The sequence below is a fragment of the Rhinolophus sinicus genome, chromosome 3 (assembly GCF_057876585.1).
Source record: "Rhinolophus sinicus isolate RSI-liver-muscle chromosome 3, RSI-T2T, whole genome shotgun sequence".
NCBI lineage: Eukaryota > Metazoa > Chordata > Mammalia > Chiroptera > Rhinolophidae > Rhinolophus > Rhinolophus sinicus.
In genome coordinates this window covers 111,454,045-111,466,946 of record NC_142503.1, presented here as the reverse complement: position 1 = coordinate 111,466,946, position 12,902 = coordinate 111,454,045, and positions in this window count along the sequence as shown.

Here is a 12,902-nt window from a genome sequence, read left to right as displayed (position 1 = left end):
ATCATTCCTTAAGCAATGAGTGTTGAATAAGATAGTAGATTGGCAATTAGAAACTAGAAACCTTGGGAAAGAATCCAGTTCATTAGCAAAGTAATTAACTGTTTCTTAACAGAGATAGTACTGCAATAAAGTATAATTAATGGTGCTATACTTATTGATACCAAGAAATAGAATTTTCTGAGAATAACACATACACTAAGAATCTATTCTTCTTATGTTTTTCATAGAAAATTGCTGCCTATAATGTGTAGCTACTCTGACCCTAACCCTGATTGCCTATATGTCCAAATAAAGATTATATTCAGGACATTGAATCAGTAGTTTGTTCCTTAATAACCTCAGTACCAAGTAATCACAACTGTTTGGCAGTCAATGAGGAGCAGAAATTGAGCAGCTTTTGCTCTTCCTGGGCCACATATCTTTCTCGACCATGTGCCTGACAATGTGATTACAGTTTTACCATGAATACTGAAGAAATAGAAATCTGACTGCAGCTACAGGGTGTAGAAACACTAAATGATCCATGTTACACAATTATACTTTTAAATAGGATTCTTCCCTCTAGCTGTAAAGGTACAGCAACACTAAATGATCCATGTAAGATACCCAGTATCTTAGTTTGGGATGCTATAGCAAATTACCATGGACTGAGTGGCTTATAAACCACAGAAATTTATATCTCACAGTCTGGATGCTGGTTGTCCCAGAGTGGGGTGCTGTCATGGTCAGATTCTGGTGAAAATCTTCTTTCAGGTTTCAGACTTCCACCTTCTTGTGTCCTCACAGGGCAGGAAAGAGAGCTCTTTGAGATGTCTTTTATAAGGATACTAACCCTAGTCACGAGGGCTCTACCCTCATGACCTAAAAGGCCCCCACCTCCTAATATCATCATATTATGGGTTAGGGTTTCAAACGTGAATTTGTGAGGGACACAAACATTCATTCTATAACACACTACTACACGTGGTGTGGCCCAAGTTTGACAAAAAGGTCACGTCCTGCCATATTGCCTGCCAGAATCCCATTGCTCTTTTAGAATGAGTATATTAGGCAGATGAGGACTGCCAGAGGTTACGGAGAAAAATATGTTAAGGTCTGAAAATTTGTATAGGAATAAAAGTAGAGGAAAAATCAATGTTTTGATCATTTTGTCTTATAAAATTCCATTTTGATTTCAGGAATGAAGATCAATAGTTATGTCTGATAGAGTAAAATATTGCCATGATCTTCTCATACAAGGAGACCATAAATGGAGCTGTTCTGTTATTTCTTTTTGATGTTTTGGGAATATACTTTTAATATAAAAATCTTGAAAATATCAAATAAACCAGCCTTTCCAGCTTCCAAGAAATAATACAGCTCCATAGCTGGAGTCTTCAGAATCTGTGTGATACACATCATTTCATCAAAGTAAGGACCAGATTCCTTATGGACACAGATTTTCTAGACCAGTGTGTCCATTATCTATTTGCATAGAAACTACTTGGTCCTTGACATGTAGGGAGAAAAATTCATGTTTGTTCTGGAGGTCGTTGGCTATTTTCAAGAAAACAACACAAAACTTCATTAGTTCTAGATTTTCTTCCCCTTCCCCAGATGGTGAAATGTGCATAATTAAGACTTTCAGTATGACATTCTCAGGACAAAACCATGTGTGTCTGCTGTCCTGTTACTGGGTATGGCATTGCCTGCCTAACCATATTTTAATTTTAGCTCAACTAAAGGAGAGTTCGATTCATGCTCTAGAGCTTTGAGATTCTCCTTGAAGGAGCTCTCTTAGTACTGGGTAATCCCACTATGCACTTTTTTTCAATCTTTCATGCCTAACTGGTGCCAGCATTTGCAAGGCCATGTATTTTATTCACTCGGCAGCTTCAACCTTTCTATCATACATCCACATTTTTGGAATCCCAAATTCCGTGAAACCCACCATACAGACAGGTTCAATATTCTGAGAGTGTAGCCTAAGAGAGAAAGAAAATCAGCATCTATGTATCTGTGATCAGAAGTGAGCATTAAGCTCCTTGGGAGAATCTAGTTTTGAAACTTTGTTAATCTACAGTTAGAATGGGACAGACCTCTACTAGAGGCAATGAGAGGCTTTTATCCACTTTTTCCTTTCATTGTTCTTACACGACAGTCTCTTATCATCAATATGAAAAAGCAGAAGAAGGAAAAGGTGGAGGTGGAGGAGGAGGAGGAGGAGGAGGAGAAAAAAGGAGAAGAAAGAGAAGAAGAAGTCATCTCCAACAAATGTGAAGAACACAGTGAGAAGAACTTATCCGCTCCCAGTACCTCAAGGTCCATGGTACCAAATCATCCTTATCCCCTACTTAATTTCAAACAGTTCAAAGGGTCTGTTTTTTCTCTGATCATCTCCTTCCATACTCACCCTCCAGTCAAGAACTAATAAAACTGTGTTGGTTCATTAAAAGGATTTATAAATCTTCACTTCTTTGCCCAGACTCCTACAGATTTAACTAAACTTTCAAAAGAGTTTTAATTTTTTCAACTAGTGGGATTAAGCCATTTGGTAGAAATAAAGATACTGTCAGGGCTTGTGCTTCAAAGAGTTTCCCCACTCTTCCCTGTTCTCATTACACACCAACATTGATTATAGTGTGAGTTTTTAAAAAATAAAAATTCCTGCATCTCACAGCCAAAGTTAGCAGATGAACAAACACACAAATTGATAGTATTACATACAACTGTAATGTATGTAAACATATCATTTACTTATTTTAAAATATCTTTTGAAAACAGGATTTTAAGCATGTCTATCTACTTCAAATAATTCCAATTTCCTGTTAACACCAACAGAAAATCAGGTAAAATTTAAGTCATTAGAAATCTCACAATGACCATTTAATAAAATAATTTAGGATGTTTATAATCTAATTATAACACTGATATTAATCAATGCTAACTTGCTTTTTTCTACAATATTGACCAATATTTTTATTACGAATTAAATCGTTCCAAAATTGTACTTGAAATAATGTATTTTATACAATGTTTTTTAAGTTGGTAAATTAATTTTATATGGTATCAATGTGAAAAATATTGATTGAATAGAATGTTGACTGAATAGAATGTTGATTGAATAGAATACTCATTGAATAGAATGGCTTTTGTCTTAAATAATAGAAAATGCAAATTTTCTAAGTTATGTGTGGCACAGAAACACAGGGCAGACCTCTATTCAAACAATAGCCATAATGGTTGCCTCAGACATTCAGATGTCAAATCTGTTGCTAGTAGAACTATGATTTTATATTTCATTATTGCACATACCAATAAATTTATTAATTTTAATATTATCAAATTCCCAACTTTAAAGAACTTATCTTACACTGAGACATGAATCTGTTTGTGATTAAAAATGGGTATTGTAAATTAGGAATTCAATTTTCTCTCTTCTGGATGGGCAATTGTCATAGAATATGTTCTTTTCCCCCAATGTACAGGAATATCAGAACTGCCATGTATCAATAATATATATACATACACACACACACACTCATACATACGCACATATATATGCATACATAAACATACACACACACTTGGTTAGCACTCTCCTCTAGTCCATTTTTAAATTTATATATTCTTATAAAAATTTATACTATATATATATCCTAATTTTACAGATAAATACATATATAGCTTGAATTTTTAAATAAATATAAAGTCATATATTTATAGCACAAACAACTCACTATATGAATCACCATATCTTAGTAATGAGTCTTGGTATCTGTAGGAAAATTCACCTTCCCTGTCCTTTTTCAGGCAGATCTTAGGTCCCAGATGTACACATATTTTATCATATCTAATGAAAATACCCAAGGTTGCATAGTACAAGGTTAGTTTACAAAAGTCAATTGTTTCCTATATACCAGAAATTAACAAATGTATTTTGAAATTAAAAACACAATAACATTCATATTAGTATCATAAAAGTGAAATACTTTGGTATAAATGTAACAAAATATGTACAGGATTTATATGAAGAAAACTATAAAATAATGATGAAGTAAATAAATAAATGGAGTTATCTTGCCTTCATATATAAGAACACTCAATATTTTTAAGATATTAATTCTTCCCAATTTGATCTACAGATTCAACGCAATCTTAATCAAACTCCTAAAAAGTTGTTATGTGAATCTGAACAAACTGATTCTAAGGTTTACATCCCAAGGCAAAAGACCCAAAATAGCCAGAGCATTGAAGAAGAAGAACACATTTGGGAACCTGACACTATCAATTACAAGGCTTAATATAAAAGTACAGTAATTAATACAGCATAACATTGATTAAGTATAAACATATAATGTCTGATATACTTAAGTTAAATCATTATGCTGTATACCTTAAACTTACATAGTGCTGTATATCTTTATTTCAATAAAACTGGGAATAGAATATGAGGTGTATACTGCTGAAAAAAAAAAAAAAAAAAAAAAAAAAAAAACAAACCATATACCCATATAGGCCAATGAGATGGAATGAGAACACATAAATAGATCCACATAAGTATAATCTATTGATCTTCTACAAAGGCACACAGACAACTCACTGAGGAAAAATAGACTTAAAACAAATGATACTGAAAAAAACTGGATGTCCAAATATTAACCTAAACACAGACCTTTTAACTGTTGAGGAAGGTCATCAAGAAGACCACTGGTTTACCTGCAAGCTGGTCCAGGTAGCTGGAGGCTTCCCACTTCCTCCACTGTGCTTAGAATGTGTACTCTGCTTGCCTTCCCCCTGGTAGAAACTGCCCAAAGACACAGCCTTAAGATACTTATGTGGGGATGAGACAGTGTAGGCTGGGCATGTGACTTAGCCTAGTTAAACTTCTACATAAACTTTTAAGATTAGATGTGTGGGTGTGGAAAACTATTCATCTTGAGGCTGCCCAAGACAAGCTTTAGAAGTAAGTTCTCTTGCTTATTAAACCTGTCACCAACAACCTGGAGTGCTGTTTTTATTCGGTGTCTTCCTACCTCCTGCACATGAAGGCCAAGACAGTTACAGATGATACCCAGGAAACTCCCAAGGAGGTAGCAACCCAACAAAACCTTCTCCAAAACTTAAATCAAAATGTATCATAGCTCTACGTGTAAAATGCAAAGTTATTGAACTTCTAGAAATAATATAGGAATTACAGGTGATATTGGGTTTGATGAATAGTTTTAAGATAGAGCACCAAAGGAAGATCCATAGAAAACATAAATTGATATGTTATACTTTATTCAAATTAAGGATGTGTGCTCTGATAAAACATAATTTTAAGAAAATGAAAAGACAAGCCAATAATTGGTAGAAAATATTTGCAAGCCACATATCTAATAAAGAACTTATACCTAAAATATATGATAAACTCTTAAAACTCAACACTAAATACAACATAGGGAAAAGATTCTAACCGATGCCTCACCAAAGAAGATATACAAATGTCCACTAATCATATGAAAAGATGTTCAACATCATAGACCATCAGGAAAATGCTAATTAAAACAACAGTAAGATACCAATATACACTCATCAGAATGACAAAAAAAAAAAAAAAAAGTGACAATAGCAAAATAGCAAATGCTGGTGAGCATGTGGAGCAAGAGATTCACTGCTAGTGAGAATGCAAATGGCACAGCCACTTTGGAATATACCGTGTTTCCCGAAAATAAGACCTAATCGGAAAATAAGCCCTAGCATGATTTTGCAGGATGACATGCCCTGAGCATGAGCCCTCATGTGTCTTTTGGAGGAAAAATTAATATAAGACCCGGTCTTATTTTTGGGGAAACACAGTACTTTGACAGTTCCTTAGAAAGCTAAACATTTTCTTACCATACAATCCAGCAATCTCTCTCCTACCTATTTATCTAAATGTGTTGAAAATCTGTGTCCAAAAGACCTGGCCACAAATGTTCACGGTAGCTTTACTCATAATTGTGAAAATCTAGAACAATTATGAAAGAAACTAACATGGCCTTCATTAGGTGGATGAATAATAAACTTGGATACATCTGTACAATTGAACATTATTCCACAATAAAAAGAAATGATCTATCAAGCCACAAAAAGACATGGAGGATCTTTAAATGTGATTTTATAAGTGAAAGAAGACAGTCTGTAAAGCACGACTATTATGGAAAAGACAACTATGGCATTCTGGAAAAGGTAAAACTATAGAGACAGTAAAAAGAATGATGGCTAACACAATTTCATGGAAAGGAGAGAAGGAATGACTGTGTTGAGTACAGAAGATTTTAGATTGATGAAACTATTCTATATAATACCTTAATAATGGACACGTTATAGTATGCATTTGTCAAAACCCATAGAACCGTTCAATACAAAAAGAAAACCTTAATGCAAACTACAGTCTTTTATCAAAAATAATACATTAAATCAGTTCATTAATTATAGCAAATGAACCACAGTAATGCAAGATGCGGATAACAAGGAAATTTTTTCTGTAAGAGGAGGGCACATGAAAATTCTCTATACTACCCTTTCAATTTTTCTGTAAATCTAAAACTCTTCAAAAGTAAAGTTTGCTAATTTAAAAAGTTTAGAAAAATTTACATTAATTGTTCTTTTCAGCATAAGAACATCAGTTAGGTATGTGTGAATTACTCTTATAAAATACGATTTTTTTTTCTGAAGTGACTCAATACTTAGCTTTTAAGTATTGCCAATAACTTATGTTAATAACAATTAGTACAATACCAGACAAACTAATTGTTATTTTATTGGAGAGAATAATTGTGTCATTAAAGTCTTCCCACAGAGGTTTCTCATTAGAGTAAGTTATATTATTATAACATTTGCCAATTAGTAACAGATATATATCCAGACCAAATAGTTACTTCCTTTGTAATTTATCAATAATTGACTTACTCAAAGTATTTTCACTCCTAATAGGCCACACTTTCTATATTCATTAATGTAATTCCCCATCCCTATATGTACTTTGCACCTGAATTACTGAATTACTCCGATAAAAGTATCTTAAGTTTATACAGGTGAAATGCTAACTGGTTCTATTGGTTCCTATAATCCAAAAGTTGTATATGATGTTTTCATTCATAGATATTTTCTCTAGAAATTTCTCTAGGAATCCCAGAGATTGTCAACTTTATTTTTATAGGAGAGGAAATTTAAGCTCAAAGAAGTAAACTTGTAGAAAGTAGTAGAGTTGAGATTTATATCAAATTCTCTCTGAAACAAACCAAAAAAATCTATAACATTTATTACACTGTGATACACTTTTCTCATAAAGGTGAAGAGAAATCTGTTCAATTATAGTACTTCTCAGATTAAACTCTAAAATATGAATCAAGAGAGCTGAAAATGTCTCTGATAATAATTATCTAAAATGACCTCCGTGAGAAAAAGAGAGAATACCTGGAGAAATTGACAGATTTGCATAGAGAACTGTTTAATCATTTCAGACTTTAAACAGTGTTATGTAATCAAGAAAACTTAATTAAAAGACTGATAAAAATGAGTACAATGCTGCTCAAGACTAGACATATAATAACATGAATAAGACTAGAGACCCAAATAAATAAAGCTTGCAAATATATCATTATTATAAAAGAATAAAGAGAAACATAAATGGAAAAAAAAAGGTCATAGTGTATGTCTGCTAAATGACAAACACCTGCTTTCTCTTTTTAATCTAAAAAGTGCTAACTAAACAACAATAATAAAAGAAAAATAAAACCTATCAGAAACCAGCAGTAGGTAGATGAATTATAAAAATCATCTAAACAAATTATATTTGTTTAACTTAAAATCTCTTGGTTTGAATGTAGTACTGACTGTTCTAGATAATTAAAATTATAAATTGGTAATCTTCGATAATTTTGGGAGCGAGGGAGAGGTGATGAGAAACTCAAGACTAAAAACTGTTCCAACTTTCTAAACTGAAAATCAATGGATTTGGAACATGAGAAATAAACAAATTTGGTATCCATTCAAGGAAGATCTGCCATAAGGCTCCCTGAGAAATTTCGGAATTAGAAATGCCAGTTGGTACAGTGGATGGACATGATAATAGGGTTTAAAAGAACGTAATATGTTTAAATATTTATGTGAAGAGTCAACATTTCTCATCTCTTGGACAGAACTCCTGGTAGTTATCAATTTGGGGGGAGGGGGATGAGGAAAAGAAAAAAGAGTGCTCTATGCTAGAGACTGAATAATCTCAACAATATCAATACTTAATCACTTTAATCTGCAGTCCATATGCTAATAAGATACACACAGACTAAGAGCCCCAAAGGTGCTTTCTTGTTTTGTTTTTTTAAATTATTAAACATAAATGAACAATCAAGGATCATCACATACTTTAGAAATGGACCCATATGAAACATAAAAGAAAATGAGCAAATAAAAATATGTATCAGGAAAGAAGCAAATATAAATAAGGAAACACAAACAAACCTTTAAAGAATACAGCACCTCACAAAACTACCTTCAAATAGTAATCTCAGGGCAAGAGAATTCATCCATAAAGCAGAAAAAAAAAGACCAGAAAATATAAATAAATGCTTACTAAAACTAAAAACGTGCAGAAAGATAAAAAAAAATAAAGAAAATCTTGTAAATCAATTTAAAGGACTCAAAGTTATTGACTAATAGAAATTACAAAGGGAGAAAATAAGATCTAAGAAAGGTCAAAAAAAATTTTTCAATGATGTGAGAAAATTTCACAGAAATGGAGAATATGTGTTTCCGGATTGAAATGACCCATTGAATTATTCCTTGACAAAATAAGAATGATGAACCTTAGACTGTCACACACAGTCACTTTCTATCAAGTCTACAAGGGCCTGACAATTAAGTTCATGACCTCATCCTAGAAAAAGTGCTATTACCTCATTGCTGAATATCACTATGGTGTCCTTTGAAGTACTCCCCTTGGGAAGCTATGCACCAAAGCCAACACCTAGTCTACGCTTCAAAGCAATTTTGGAACTCTTTTTCTGGAATGGCTATCAGAGCTGTCATTGTATTACCCTTGATGTCCTGAATGTCATCAAAATGTCTTCCTTTCAATATTCCCTTTATCTTCGGGTAAAGAAAAAAGTCATTAGGGGCCAGATCAGGTGAGTAGGGAGGGTGTTCCAACACAGTTATTTGTTTACTGGCCAGAAACTTCCTCACAGACAGTGCCATGTGAGCTGGCTCCTTCAGGACCATATCTGCAGACACCTTTCTCATGCCAAGATTTTCAGTTAAGATTTTCCTGTTTCTCTATCGATGTTTACTTGGTCTGCTATGATCCTCACAGTCAGCCGATGATTTTGACGCACAATTTGATGAATTTTCACAATATTTTCATCAATTCTGCTCGTTACTGGCTGCCCTGACCTCTCTTCATCAGTGACATGTTCTCTCCCCTCAGAAAAATGTTTAATCCATTTGCACACTGCCATTTTCTTCATGGCGTTATCCCCATAAATTTGGACTAACATATCCCTGATTTCACTTTCACTCTTGCCAAGTTTAACAAGAAATTTAATGTTTATACGTTGCTCTAATTCAAGCTCAGACATTCTTGTGATGACACACAAAAACACACAACAATAATGAAAGCAAGACACCATCACATGTCAACACGATCACAGCTGTGAGACACTGATATACCAAGGTTATGAAACCTTACCGAGCTGTTTGTACAGTACCACCAATGTAAGTGCACCGTGGCAAGTTCGGGAACTTAATTGTCACACCTCATATAGAGAAATGGAAGGCCACTTAACTTAATTAGCAGTATAGTATTTTATACAGAAAGGAAAAGAGACAATTATAAAAACTTCTACATGAGAATAAAATAGGGTGCCTATAATAAAATACATTTCAGATTGACATTGTTCTTTCTTCAACAATGATAATTACTGAAAGCAATGTAGAAATTTCTCAAAGTTGAAGGAAAATATAGGATTTCTGAATAAAACTGCTCTTTCCCTCCTGAGACCCCTTCTGCTGGGTAATAAGAACAACTTAGATTTCACATTTAACAGTTCATTAGGTTATTCTGATTCACATACTCTAATTTCAATTTCTTTTCTTAAAAAAAAAAAAAGAAATATTATGTTCATGGATGGGAAGGTCGACCTAAAGTACACATAAATTTAATTAGATTTAATCTTCAGTTCATGGCACATTACATCATCAGTCAGCACAAGGACCCTCTTTGTTATGTTGTTTTTAAATTCTTACTGTTTTTCTCTTTCTTTTTCATATCTCACACAGAGGTAGAGAAAAGTAGGCTCTGACTTCTATCTAGGATTTGCTCTTTCCCTGTTGAATGTCAATAATTTTATGTTTCCAGCAAGGTCAATCCATAACTCTGATAGATCAGGACAAAAATAAGACTACTCCAGAATCACTTTGGACAAAGCCTAACTACAAAAATGAACAAAAATGTTCCCATTCTAGCTAAAATAAGTGGTTGTTGCTTCTTTACCTTGTATACCTTTAGCTTTGATTAATTTTTCCTACCTAATAGATCCAATTTATTAAGACAACCAATGTTAATTTTTTACCTGCTTTCTGACAGCATCCAACTCAAAAGAAAGCACTCTCCAAAATCACCTAACAAGTGCCCAAACGCTGTAAGTTCATTCAACATCATCCTACTACAATACCCCATCGTTCCCTATGATATGTATTCTCCCTCATTGCAAAGAGCAATAAGCCTAAATTGTTCAAGTATAGGTTTGTTCCTAGTAGCCTTAGGCTAGAAGACGTTGGCAATACCATTACCTTCCCATTTGCACCAACCTATAGTCATCATTTGTATGCATATGTTACAATTTAGTTTTTCAGGTTATCTACAAGGAGGTTGATTCTAATTATTACTAAAATGAGATCTCCAATAAATTGGTCTTAAGGGCCTATAATAATAAAGATCCAAGCAACTCCATATTCAGGAGTGCAGACAGAAAAAGTTGAGAACCAAATGATTTCACTCATACGTGGGATATAAAACTGAGAGCAACAATGAACAAGATAAATAAAGAAACAAAAAATTATAGACACACACTAAAGTTTAATGGTTACCAGAGGGTAAGGGGCATGGGAGTTAATAGAGGAGGGTAAAGAGGGTCAAATATATGGTGATGGAAGGAGAACTGACTCTGGGTGGTAAATACACAATGCAATATATTGATGACGTATTACAGAATTGCAAACTTGAAAACTTTATAATTTTACTAACCAATGTCACCCAAATAAATTTAATAAAAAGTTTTAAAAATGTCACTAAAATAATGGAATGAAAGATGGAGTATCATTTTCAATTCTAAAGATGGTAATATTAAGAACAATTTAATGCTAAAATAGTCAACAATATAGATGAAATTGATTTATTACTTGAAAGAGACAAGCTACATAAAAGCCATGGGAGGAAATAGAAAATCTTAATAGTCCTAAATGAAAAACAATATCAAATACATTGGATTTTAATTTAAAGCCCTTCTGACCTGAGAATATCAGATTCAAGAGGCTTTTGGGGTGAATTCCTCGACACCTTTAAGGAAGAAATAATGTCAATGTTAACACAACTTTTCAGAAAAAGAGAGAAACAGGGACCACCTCCAAATTCAATATATACAGCCACTATTATCTTAGTATGAAAATATGAAAAAATATAAATTACCAGAAAAAATAACTAAAGACTGCTATGAACACTTATACACACAAATCTTAACAAATATTAATAAATATGTATGTAAATTATACCATAATAAAAGTGATTGAAAATATTAGTATATCATTTCTAGAATATCTATAAAAATGATGTTATGACAAAGGAATTTATCCTAGAAATATAAGTTTTCTTGAATATATTAAAGTAAATCATTACATTAAGAAGAAAAAAAAGTAGTATAAAATATCTCAATAGATGTAGAAAAGACATTAGACAAAATTCAAAATGTCAAGAAAAGAGATTCTCTTTTACCTAATAAAGGGCACTGTGAAAAAAATATATATGTAATATCATGTCTAATTATAGAAGATTGGTATTGTCCCTCAGTAATAAAGGCAATGATGTCGAATCTAACTATTTCTGCTTAACATTTTACTGGGGGCCTTAGCCATTGCCATAGGGGGATAAGGAAAAAAGAAAAAGTCACAAAAAGCATTGAGGAATATATAAAACTGTCTATTCACAGAAGTTATGCTAATAGAAAATCCTAAGGCATCTACAAAAACACTACTACAAGTAATAAATTAATTTAGAAAGAGTACAGATTACCAAGCGAAAATATAAAAATCAGTGTTATTTCAATATAATAACAATAATTGCAATCCTAAAAAGACATTTAAAATAGCATTAAGAAAATGAAAAGTTTAGGAATGAATTTCACAAAATATAAGCAATACACATTAAAAATTATAAAACAAAAACATTTGTCCATAATATATGAAAAACCGTTAAATAATTCTTATTCAAGAATATAACAACCAAATAAAAATGGGCCCAAAATTGGAAGGACCCTCACAAAAGGGATATAAAAATGGCTATTAAGTACAAAAAAAAAGATGTTCAACAGAATTATTTATCTGTGAAATCTAAATCAAACTACAATGAGAACCTCCTAGACACCCATTAAAATAGCAGAAATTGTTTAAAAATACAGACAATAGCAAGTATCATCAAGAATGTAATGCAATGGGAGCTCTAATGAATTATTAAATAGTAACGCCCCTTTGGGAAACAATTTGGCAGTTTCTTATAGTGTTGTTCATATATTTAAGATATGACACAGCAGCTATATTCATGGGTAGTCAACCAAGAAAAATGAAACATACAAAAAATCTTGTATATGTACGACAAATAGCAACTTTTTTCACAGTAGACCATAATC